The following is a 13135-nucleotide window of genomic DNA, read 5'->3' on the forward strand; positions in this document are numbered from 1 at the left end:
AAAGGGAAAGTATTAATATTCTAATTCATGAATGAAAAGGGGGGTCAGGAAGAAATAGAAAATCTGAACAGAGCAGTAAGGAGTAAGGAGATTGAGTCAGTAATCAAAAATATCCCAAGAAAGAGAAGCTGAAGACCAGATGGCTTCATTGGTGAATTCCAACAATCATTTAGTCGTTTAAAGAAGGATTAATACTAATTACAAAAATACAAAAAAAAAAAAAAAAAGAAGAGTATGTGCACAACTTAGTCTACAACATTAATAGTTAATCATACCAAAGATTTGAATGTAACCTAAAAGACTAGTAATAGGAATTTGGTTAAAGTATAGCCCTTCCATAATAAAAAATAAAAGAATGTATTTATCAAGTGGGAAAGATGCTGAGGAAAAAGTATTTACTTAAAAAAAATGCAAAGTAGCTTCATATTATTATCTCATTAAAAGTATATAGATTATGCAAACATAAATACATTTAAAATATATAACTATAATGCATAAAAAGGCCAGACTAGCATACACTGTTGTCATTGATTATTTCTGGGTGTAATGTTAAGACTATGAATGGTTTTTAGTCCTTATTTTCTTTATCTGTATTTTCTACGGTGAACATGTGTGAACTGTCTGATAAGAAAGAGTAAAATAACTCCAAGAATTAAAAAAGAACAGTTCTTCTCAAACTCTTCCAAAAACTAGAAGAGGAAGGAACACTCCCAAACTCACTTTACAAGGCCGGTGTTACCCTCATCTCAGACAAGGACACTATAAGAAATGTAAATTGTAGGTCAATAGCTCTGATGAACATAGATGCAAACATTCTCAGCAAAATACTGGAATACCGAATTCAACAGCATGTTTAAGGGACCATACCACATGATCAAGTGGGATTCATCCCTGGGATGCAAGCATGGTTCAACATATGCAAATCAATAAGTATGATTCACTACATTAAGAGAAGGACGAAAATCATATAAGCATCTCAATAGATGCAGAGAGAACTTAAGAAAATTACCCAGAGCTAAAGGAGACATTCATGAATGCTGAAATTGAAGACAACACTAAGCATTATGCAACATACAAAGGAGGGAATCCTTACCCAATGGGAAATTGTCATTTATGGTGCCAGATCTTCACCTTTACCAGCATCTATGATATTTTCCATTTGACTTTGCAATTCCTCCCACTAAAGGGGTTAAATATATTTCCCGGCTCCTTGCCTTTAGATGCGGCTGTGTGACTTACTTTGGCCAATGTGATATGTGCAGTGTGTGTGATGTGGTGTGTGGTGTGTGGTGTGTGTGTGTGGGGGGGGGGGGGTGAGTGGCATGTCTTACTGCTTGAAAAATGCTTGCACGACTGGACTTTCTATTTTGTGCCCCTGCCAGTAGCATCACAAGAACATCTGTGGGGAAGTTCATTAATCCTGGGAGGACAGAAGGCACATGAAGCAAAGCAGAGCCATCTAGCCAAGCACAGCCTAGATGTGCTTTCCCTCAACTCACCTCCAGAACAACAAGAATAATGATTATTGTTTTCAACAACTAAGTTTTTGGTAGATTAGTTGCAGAATATTTTTGTGGTAATAGCAAATTGATATCCCTAGACTTGATCATTATGAATTTAATGAATACTAAATTTAAAGTGTCCTAAAGGCTTCTAGGGGTGAAGAGATAGAAAGAACTTCAAAAAATATTTTTACAAACAAAAAGGAATAAGATTTTTCATTAGTAAGAATAAATTCTAGACTACAGAGGAGTGTGACCTTCAAATGTGTGAGAGCAAATGGTTTTTCTCCTAGAAATTTATATGAAGCAAATCTATCAATCAAGTTCACAAGATAAACCCATATTCAGTGATGTAAGGGCTCAAAATATAAACTCACATGTTTCCTTTCTGGAAAGAAACCTAAAAACAAAAAAAACTTGATTTAATCCTGCAAGGGGAAAAAGAAAATCAATAAAAAGAAAAATGTGACATATCAAAAACTATAGAAATAACTTAGGATTCCAATGAAAAACAACTTTAGTATGAGAGATAGTGTGAAGGCCTGAAAAGCAATTGATCTAAATAAGAAGAGAGTGTCAATGTCCTCTAAAAAGAATGGCTTTGAAAATAAAAATAGAATAAAAATTAAAAACTGGGTAGAAAATCTGAACAGTCTTTTTTCCAAAGAAGACATACAGGTTGCCCAAAGGCACATGAAAAGATGCTCAACATCACTAATAATCAGGGAAATGCAAATCAAAACTGCAATGAGATATCACCTCACACCTGTCAGAATGGCCATCATCCAAAATGTAAGAAATAACAAGTGTTGGTGAGGATGTGGAGAAAAGGGAACCCTTGTGCACTGTTGGTGGGAATGTAAGTTGGTGCAGCCACTATGGAGTAAAGTATGGAAGTCCCTCAAAAAATTAAATAGGAGAACTACCCTATGATGCAGCAATTCCTGGGTATTTATCTAAAGAAAATGAAAACACTACCTCGAAAAGATCTTCACCCCTATGTCCATTACAGCATTATTTATAATAACCAAGACAGGAAAGCAACCTGTGTCCATCAATGGATGAACGGATAAAGAAAGTGTGCCATGTATAATGGAATACTCTTCAGCCACAGAAAGAAGAAAATCCTACCATTTGTGACAACACAGATGGACCTTGAGGGCATTATGCTGAGTGGAATAAGACCAAGAAAGGCAAATACCATACTAGCTGAACACAAACTAAAGGAACAGATGCTTCAGTGGCCACACATGACAAGGAATTCAGTCTTTTACAGAGTAGATTGGAAAAGTCACTACACAAAGAGAAGTCTTTAACAATCAAGAGCAGCAACCTCTGAGGAAAGAGGAGAATCTGATTTCCAGAATTAGCACATTATAAAATTCAACAGTCCAGATATTAACAACATCACAAAACATTAAAAAAAAGAGAAAGCATGACCCATTCAAAGGTGAAAAATAAATCAACAGGAATCATCTATGAAGAAGCCAAATATTGGATTTATTATTCAAAACTTTAAATCAACCATCTTAGGGAATTCCCTGGCAGCTAGTGGTTAGGACTCGGTGCTCTTACTGCTGAGGGCCCAGGTTCGATCCCTGGTCGGGGAACTAAGATCCTGCAAGCTGTGTGGTACAAATTAAAAAAAAAAAAAAAAAAAAAAAAAAATCAACTCCCTTAAATATGCACAAAATGCTAATGGAAACCATGGACAAAGGCTAAAGGAAAACAAGAGAAAACGTGTATGAACAATATAAGAATGTCGTAAAGAGATAGAAATTATACAAAGGAAGCAATTACAATTCTTGTATCTTAGATTGGGTGATGGTGGAAGTAGTGTCTTGACAATGTCAAGAGAACGAGGGTTAGTTAAGCAAAGTAGGGTTTGGGAGCAGAGGAATCAGTATGTGCAAGGGTCCTGGGGTAGAAGGGACTAGGGGTTTTGAGTAACTCATGGGGTGAAACGGGACCCATCTTCAGCGACAGTGATGTGATGACCTGGAACAAACCTCCAAGTCATGTGAGAACTTTGATGTTTGTACAAAGGGCCATAGGAAGACATTGAAAAGTTCTACCCGCTGGATAACAGCCATGCTTTGTTGTAAAAGGACTTGATGTCCTCATTGTGGTGTATTATTTGCAGGAGTGGAGATTTGAAAACCAGTGAGCAGGTTCAGTGAGGGGCCTGAGAAGATCTGAACAGCACTGGGAAATATTTAAAAGTTAAAGTTGACCGGACTTGGCAGACATTTGTTCATTAGGGTCATAAGAAGCTGCTGTCAAGGTGTCTGGCACATTAGAAGTACCTCTGTACTGCTACCATTATTCATGATGTTGTTATTATTTATTATTATGATGATTATTACATTACTAACACTCCTTATCATCATTTCCTGGTATTAGCTTCCATTTTCCCATACAAGGTTCAATGCTAATTGCTCTGTGATGTTATTTTCCTTAATCGTTAGAATTCTTGGTTTCAGCACGAGATGCTGTTTTTAGTTCTAAAAATCATGAGTTTGAGGTGCCTGTGAAATAATTGCTCTACTTTTATGAAGCTCAGCAGAGATTTCTGACATAGAGATTAAATGCACATAGATTATAATTCATATGGCAGGTGTCTCTCTGCCCTTTGAGGTCTGGATATAATTCCTCTGAGCCATTCTTCAATTTCATAGCTTCTGAGGAAGAGAAAATCTATCTCAAGAGTCTATGAACTCATCCCCCACACTAAACTCATTCTGTCCAGTGTGGTTTTATCATAGAACTTGCTTTCTAGCAGGCACATGAAAAAGATTTGGGAGAAAGGAGAACGTGGAAGTTTAGCTATGTTTACATAAGAAAAGATGCATTTGTATATTACAGATATACTCAAAGTAATAAACAATCTGAAAAGGGGAACGAGTGTCTAAAATAGTCCGTTTACATGGTTCAGCGTATATATTTTATTTCTCCCAAATTTACTGAGCTTCCTCATCCTTGCCAAAGAAGGGGAGACCGTTACGTTGTCATCAGTGTAAAGACAGAGGCAAACGAGAGCACTTAGATGAAGACAATGCTATTATCACAATTAAATTATAAGGAAAGAATTCGTGGAGACTTAGAGGGAACACTTTGTGAAGAAACAATATAAATTATTTTTGAAAGAATAAAACATTTTCCTACAGGCAGTCTTTGGTATTTCAACTTTACATGAACTTGACTAAGATGTCACAGAAATTAATTTGAAGTTTTGAAAGAAGATTAATATGTTTTAAGTGCAATCAGGGTGTTTAGTAATATTTTAGGATTTCAGAAGCTTTAAAGCATCAAGGATTCTTATTCTCGAAAAATGCTGTTTATTTAAATTATTTTCTAAGTCATCTGTATGGCTATTTAGAAGAATGTAAGATATTTTATTCGAAGGAGTCAGTCCTCACGGTGTGTGTTTTTCTGGGCATTGGTGGGATGGGGGGGACAGTTTGCAATAATAATTGTTTTGAACTTCCAAGTATTTAGCTTCTGCATGACCCAAAATCATGGAAATGTATATTTTTTAATTTTTGAGAACTTTTAAATTAATAGCCCATGAGATGCCATCAATAATACCATGTGAACGAGCTATTTTTGTAGGTAATAAGAACATGAGTGGATTAACCTTTAAGTCTATCAGTCTATCCTAATGATTAAGTGAAGATTAAACAGATTTGGGGAAATATTGCTTTTTATGTTAAAATGTCGCATGAGATTGACTTGGCAGTATATTTCATTAGAGCAGAGAGTCTGTACATGCTGATCTACGTATACATGAGACCAGTTTGCTTCCATTCTCCTTTCAACTCTTCCAGTGTCCCAAAGAAGGTGGGAGGGAATAGAGGTGGTATTTATAAAGCAAATCATAAGGTCAGTAGACCAGGCAAAGAAGTGAGTGGTCTTGGCACTGACAGTAAAAGCAGGATGTAAGGCAAAATCAGCGACATCAAATATCTAAAGGGTGCCAAGCCTGGGTAAGACCTGATTCTCACTTTCCATGCACTGCAAAAAATCTGTTTTTAAGGAGGATTTCAATTAGATGTAGTTAAAATATTGTTTCCTAGTAATAATAGAGAAACGGTTTTTTAAAAAGGTTTTTATTATTTCATAATAATAATGCAATTACACAAGTGGTTAAGCTTTGCTTTACAAGCTCTGATAGCTTAAAGGTGTTTCTGATGATTTAATTATTGATCAGAATTTAATATTGACCAGAGTTAATAACCCCATTATTGGACACTCGATTTTAAACAAGACACATGAGCATGTTTATAAATATACTTATCACTTGAATGATAAACATGTGTGTAAATATATATATTTATCTCTTGAATGGATATAAGTAGGTGGGTGTGTGACTAGCTCCTGAGAGTTTCCCATTAGCTGCTTTTATGTAATCATTTTATTATTCATCTTTGTGGGTTTTTTATTTTTTGTGCTCTTAGTAAATGTAAATGGTAATCTAATTGTAATTTATAGCATTCATAGCTATAAATATGAGCTGCTACAGGCTCTTAACTCTAATTCCCAAACTCAACTATCTTTGACAACTGAAAGTTTTGTTGTAACTCACTGTGAACACTAATGGGCTGAACTAAATGAGGCTGTTTATGAAAGTCTTGCTGTACCCACTGAGTGCCAATATCTGCATGTTTCCCTGCAGGGATATTAATGTGCTTGATTCTATGCTGCTCACTCAGACCTTTCTGAGGCCTTACTTGCTGTCTGTTTCAGGCCATGTATCATCATTCTAAAACCCCCTAAAATTCTGGGCTTTGGATGTCATCTGACTCCCAGGGTTTCATAGAAGGAATTCTGGATATGAATCAGGTTCTCCACCAGGACAAATGGTCCTGTTTAATAATTGAAGAAAGAGAATACATGATTATTCCCAAATTAGTTTTAAAAGGAAGAAAAATAATGATCACAAGTGAAAGGGTAAATAAAAAATCTACCATTCTACCTGAACACTTCAACACTCCATTCTCAGGCATCAAAGTAATTGTAGATGAAAACTCATCCAGGATTTAGAGCAACAATATCTACCAACTTGACCTAATTGACATTTATAAAACACCCAGCCCTGGAACAGCAGAATGCACATTATTTTCATGAACACATGGATTATTCACCAAGTTAGGCCATATTCTGAGCTACGGAACAGCCATGTCAAATTTAAAATAATTGGAATCATTCAAAGTAGTTTTTCTGGCAAAAAGAAAAAAAAAAGAAATGAAACAGAAAGTATCTGAATAGTCCATAAATATTTGGAAATTTAAAAATATAATTCTAATAAGTCATGAGTCAAAGAGGAAGAGACAAAGAAAATTTAAAAATTATATATTTTGCATTGGATAAAAATAAACACACACACACACACACACATCACAAAAAAAGTCTAGGATGTCTGCTATCTTCAATCCTAATCCATATTGTGCTTGAAATCCTAGTCAGGGCAATAAGGCAAGAAAAGATATAAAAGTCAAACAGTATTTTCAAACAGCATAATCAACTACACAGTACTTACCAAAGAATCTACAAAATCTTGTAGAACTAACAAGTAATTTTATCAAGTTTTAGGATACAAGGTCAATATACACAAAAACCAATATCTTTTCTGTATATGAACAGTGGACAATTAGAAAAAAATAAAATAAAAACACAGTACCATTTTTGATAGCACAAAACCCCCTGAAACTTAGGTAATAATACACATGCACATGACCTCTATGTTGAAAACTGACTGAATACATGGAGAGATATGCCATGTTTATGGGTCAGAGGACTGAACTTTGTTAAGATGGTAATTCTCCCCAGATTGATTTATTCGTTCAAACTAATACCAGTCAAAATCTCAGCAGGACTGTTGAGTAGATGTTGAGAAGCTGATGCTAAAATGTATATGGGGAAAAATATCAAAGGAATTAGAATAGTCATGAGAATTTTTAAAAACAAGAAGAAATGTGTAGAACATTTGGTGCCTTATTTTGAGTTACTCTTTAAGCCACAGTTATCAAGAGACTGGGATATTGTGATACTGACAACAGCAGAGGCACAAAAATCAATTTTTAAAAATGGCTATATGTATGTGCTTATATATTCAATTGATTTACATCAAAGATACATTAGCAATTTAATTAAGAAAGGATATTCTTTTCAGAAAACAGTGTGGGAGAACTGAACAACCATATGCAAAAAGACCCCAAGCTTTTTAACACATAACTTCCATGACATTAAAACAATCACAAAATACTAATAAACTTTTAAAACTTTGAGAAGAAAACATAAGAGAAAATTTTTGTGACCTTGGGTTTGGCAAAAATTTCTATTACATGACACAGAAGGCATGACCCATATCTGAAAAACATTAATAGGTTAATGGAGGAAATCAGTGTAAAGAGTTAATTTGAAATAGTGGGGTATTTATTTAATAGATGCTTATTGAGTGTTTCCTGTATACCTGGCAGTGTTCTAGGCATGAAACCAGTTTTCATCAAAATTAAAATCTTGTCCTCTTCAAACGTGCATTACTCATATGAAGAGTTAGCCATTGGAAAACATGCAATTAACCATACAAACAGCTACGAACTGGGAGAGAATATTTGCAAAATGCGTATCTGAAGAAGGACTTGGGTAGAGGATACACAAAAATCTCTCAAAACACAATGAAAAGGAAATGGATGACCCAATAAAAAAAGGGCAAGTAATTTGAACAGACCCTACAGCAAAGAAGAAGAGCGGATGGCAAATAAGCATTTGAAAAGCTGGTGCTCATCTTTGCTAGTCAGTAGCGAGATGCAAATAAAACCACAAAGTGATACCACTGCATACCTAGGAACAATCCTGGCAGTACGGAGTGCAAATGCCCCCAAAGATGTGGAACGAAATGATACTAGCGGGAATGCAAAATAGCATGGCTAAAGTGGACAAAAGTCAGCAAATTTCTTTTCAAGGTACATCTGTACTTCCATGACTCAGCAATGTCACTCACCATAAGCTTTACTGTTATTTAGTGTTATTGAATAAATACTACATCCTCCAAAGAAGCTTCTCTGACCATAGCATCTAGTAGCTCTTATTCTCCATCCCTCTTGTTCTGTGTGTCTTTTTGTGTATTTATTTAGTTAGTTAATTTTTGTTTGTCTTCATAATACCTCTCACTCTGTGTTTTTGTCGGTTCATTTAATAGTTTGCCTGTTTACTCTCGTCTTAGTTCAGGCTGCTATAAGGAAATACCATAGACTGGGAGGCTTATAAACAGAAGAAATTTATTTCTTACAGTCTGGAGGCTGGAAGTCCAAGGTCAAGGTGCCAACATAATCTTGTTCTGGTGAGAGCCTGCTTCCAGGCTTACAGACGGCTGACTTCTCATCATATTCACACGTGGCAGAGATGGGGTGAGGGAGCCAGCTTAGGGGTCTCTTTGTAAGGGCACGAACTCCATTCATGGGGGCTCTACCCTCAAGACCTCATCACCTTCCACAAGCCCCACCTCCTGACACCATCACCTTGGGGGTTAGGTTTCAACATAAATTTTGGAAGAACATATTCAGTTGGTAACAGCTCTCTATGCCCTACCTCAACCACCTTACCCTAATTAGAAAGCAAGTTTCAAAGGTGCAGGTTTTTGTCTGCCTAGCTTCATGTCTAGAACACTCTTAGCATAGAGGAAACGCTCAACAAATATTTATTAAATGAATAAATAAACCACTATTCCACACCAAGTCCAACACTGACTTCCCCCATTCAGAAACGCACAGGGTCCGTGAGCCTCCCACACTGTGTGCTGTCCAAAGGTGGGTCACCAGGTGGAATTGCACCTTCACCCTGGCTTCACGGGCAGAGTGTGATCAAAAGAGAGATTAGACAAAACCAGAATAAGTGCAACACAAAGGAAAAACACAGGGATCATTCAGCTCCTCTGCAAGCCAACAGAGAGCACATTAGTTTTATTTTTGTATGTATTTCAAACAAATCCACAGAAAGAGGTGAGTGGCATTGCATAATGCCCAATTGCTGACTCCATTCTAGGTCTTTAGGGTTTCTCCCAAAGGTTACTCTTTATGGGTGAAGTCTTGTGTGCAGACAGTTTGGTTGCCCAGGAAGGGACTGCTGCTGGTGAAGTCTGCTGGCCTCAATGACTGTCCTACACTTCATTCAGAGCTGGTACAAGCATTTGCCCCTGAACTGAATAAGGCAGGATTTTACTTGTTACCTTCATGTTCTTTTTCTGCAAACAAACAGATCCTGCCCCAGCAAGGATGGAGATTTTGAAGGTCATTTGGTCTCACAATGATGTGCTGCTTTCGGAACCAAATCAACAACTTGTGCTTTGTTGGCTGTGGCGGGTGTCTGCGGTTCCCACCCCGCCCTGGGGAGGTTAGCGATGTGCCCTGTGCTTTTGTAATTTGCTTCACTTTTCTCAGGACACAAATGTGTCATTTAGCAAATTATTATTCTTGCAGCCACTGGATGGCAAAAGACTGGAAGGGCTAATGCATTTCCCCAAGGTTCCTGATTAAAACTCCAAAAGGAACTTTCTAATCAAGAATATTTGGCTAAATACTTTGAAACCCATTTGTTTACTTTAGAATGCATTATCACACAACTAAAACCGTATCATCACTCCTCACCATAGAATACGTAAAACCCTGCCAGCCTTTTTTTTTTCTTTTTTTAAAATCTTTACTGCAGTATAATTGCCTCACAATACTGTGTTAGTTTCTGTTGTACACCAAAGTGAATCAGACATATGCATACACATGTCCCCATATCCCCTCCCTCTTGAGCCTTCCTCCCACCCTCCCTATCCCACTCCTCTAGGTGGTCACAAAGCACCGAGCTGATCTCCCTGTGCTATGCGGCTGCTTCCCACTAGCTATCTATTTTACATTTGGTAGTGCATATATGTCCATGCCACTCTCTCACTTCGTCCCAGCTTACCCTTCCCCCTCCCCGTGTCCTCAAGTCCATTCTCTATGTCTACATCTTTATTCCTGCCCTGCCACTGGGTTCATCAGTACCAGTTTTTTTTTTTTTTAGATTCCATATATATGCATTAGCATATGGTATTTGTTTTTCTCTTTCTGACTTATTTCACTCTGTATGACAGACTCTAGGTCCATCCACCTCACTACAAATAACTCACTTTCATTCCTTTTTATGGCTGAGTAATATTCCATGGTATATATGTGCCACATCTTCTTCATCCATTCAGCTGTCAATGGACACTTAGGTGGCTTCCATGTCCTGGCTATTGTAAATAGAGCTGCAATTAACATTGGGGTGAATGTCTCTCTTTGAATTATGGTCTTCTCAGGGTATATGCCTTTTTCTTACTATTTGCAAATAGTTATTTGGTGATTTGAATCTCAACATATGTAGCCAATGGAACAGTCATCTGGGAAGTTATGTAGCACTGGAAAAATATGCAGTATTGTAATGTAAATATAATTACAGTCAGTGCCTTAAAGGATTTCAGCTATAAAAGCTTTTAATTCCCCGAACTGCCCCCCATTTTTGTATCAGATAAAGGATTCATCTCTATATAGGAACATTAATACATTTAACAAAGACAAGAAAATCTGGAGAATCGAGAGGCATTTGCTGGGTTGCAGTAAAGTGCAATATGGGAAAAGCGATGAGAGAGGTCTCAGCGGGAGATGGAGCCCAGCCGGGAGGTCCCGAGAGCCCTCTTTTGAGTCATCAGCAGATGTTTGTGATAAGGTACGGCAACCATCCGGAGTCCTTGAAGTCACAGGGAGGACTGATGAGACTGCTCAGTTTTGCAATTGAAAGAAAAGTTTTATCTTCATCATCATTAACTGGTCAGCTTAAAATTCCAGTAGTTGAGAAGGAATTGAGATAAACTGTCTAGTAATCAATTTGCAATCATCTGGAAGAGAACAGGTGGTGGAGAACAGTCAGCTGCGCTTCGTGAGGACAAACTATACCAAGTCAGTTTAATTTCTTCCCATGATGGAAGGACAGGACTCTGGACAGAGGAGAGACAGGAGCTTGAGGAAGACTTTTCACTGCACTAGGCAGAAACCCTTCCCAACGCGGGAGGAGACCGTGTCTGGGTAATTCTGAGGAAGGGCGTCTCTGGGGAGGGGCTGAGCCCACGGGTGATTCTCTGAAAGGCATCATCCAGAGTGCATGAAGTCCAACCTTCCAACAGCCCCCAGCACTCAAGAGATGCAAATAAGCAGGTTAAGTCATTGACTTAAAGTTTAAGTTATGAAAAAACATAGCCAAAAAGATTAAAAAGAATTTCCTTTCAAATTTATAAAATTATATTGCATTATCTGTATAAGTATGTAGTTTCAAGTTCTCATCATTTTCCTGAATCTCTAGAAAATGTAGCATGTCTTGCTTCAGATGAGGTAGCACTTAATAAAATATTAATAAAAGTACACATCATGTCATTATTATTATTATTTAATGTTACTAAGTTTTGTGGGTTTTTTTGAAATTTGTCTCAGTCTACATTGAATTAGGATCATTTTTGCAAAACACTGAAGAAAGAGTCTTAAATAGTATTGTGAGAGATTTACCTACAGACCTTCCAAATACTTAAGTTTGCAAACAGGAACAGATTTTAAAGCTTCAGTAAAGTCCCTGAATCACATTGTCATTTCAACTGTGTCAAGCATCTTGTAGCAACTGCATCATTTATGTTTCAGGTCATGCTTGTATTGAAGTGCTCTAAAATTTAATAAAATAAATCATCAGACCATTTTAAAAGGCTACAGAAAATCCACACAAGACAAAATGGAAAACGGAATCATCCGTGATAATTAAAAGAATGCAAATGAAAGTAAACCTGGGCCAGATGTTTGTACTTGCAGGATCAGTGTTTTAAATCATAACACACAAAGGTTGCAGGTTAAGGGGGCACTGAATTACTCATAAAGGATTGAGAGCAGTCTGAATCCTCTTGTAAAGGAATATCTGATATTATGGGAACCATAAAGATACATATTGATATATGGTAGATGTGTTAATCCCTCTCCTGAGAATTTATCTTAAAGAAATAATATCACAGAAGTAAAAATGTGTGCTTATATTTATTTATAAAACCAGTAACCTGGGCAAGGTCGGATGTACACTGTGAAGGAAAATGGTGAGTCACTTCTGTCAACTCAGTGGAATATTCTGTAAGCACAAAATTAAACATTATGAAGACTGAAGTAAAGTAATAATTTTTAAAATGGGTAGAAATCAGAGTGTGAAATGGTGTGGAATAGTGGAAGCAACTCTAGGAGTTAGAAAACCTGAAATACAGCACTTCAACTGCCTCCAATATACTGTGCACTTTCTTTTTTTTTTTTAATTTTATTTTATATTAGAGTATAGTTGATTTACAATGTTGTGTTAGTTTCAGGTGTACGACAAAGTGATTCATTTATATATGTATATACACATATCCATTCTTTTTCAGATTCTTTTCCCATTTAGGTTATTACAGAATATTGAGTAGAGTTCCCGGTGCTATACAGCAGGTCGTTGTTGATTATCTGTTTTGTAAATAGTAGTGTGTATATGTTAATCCCAAACTCCTAATTTATCCCTCCCTCCCCCCCACCTTTCCCCTTTCATAACCATAGTAAGTTCATTCT

Source organism: Balaenoptera borealis (genome assembly GCF_965194805.1).
Source record: "Balaenoptera borealis genome assembly, chromosome: 3".
Classification (NCBI taxonomy): domain Eukaryota; kingdom Metazoa; phylum Chordata; class Mammalia; order Artiodactyla; family Balaenopteridae; genus Balaenoptera; species Balaenoptera borealis.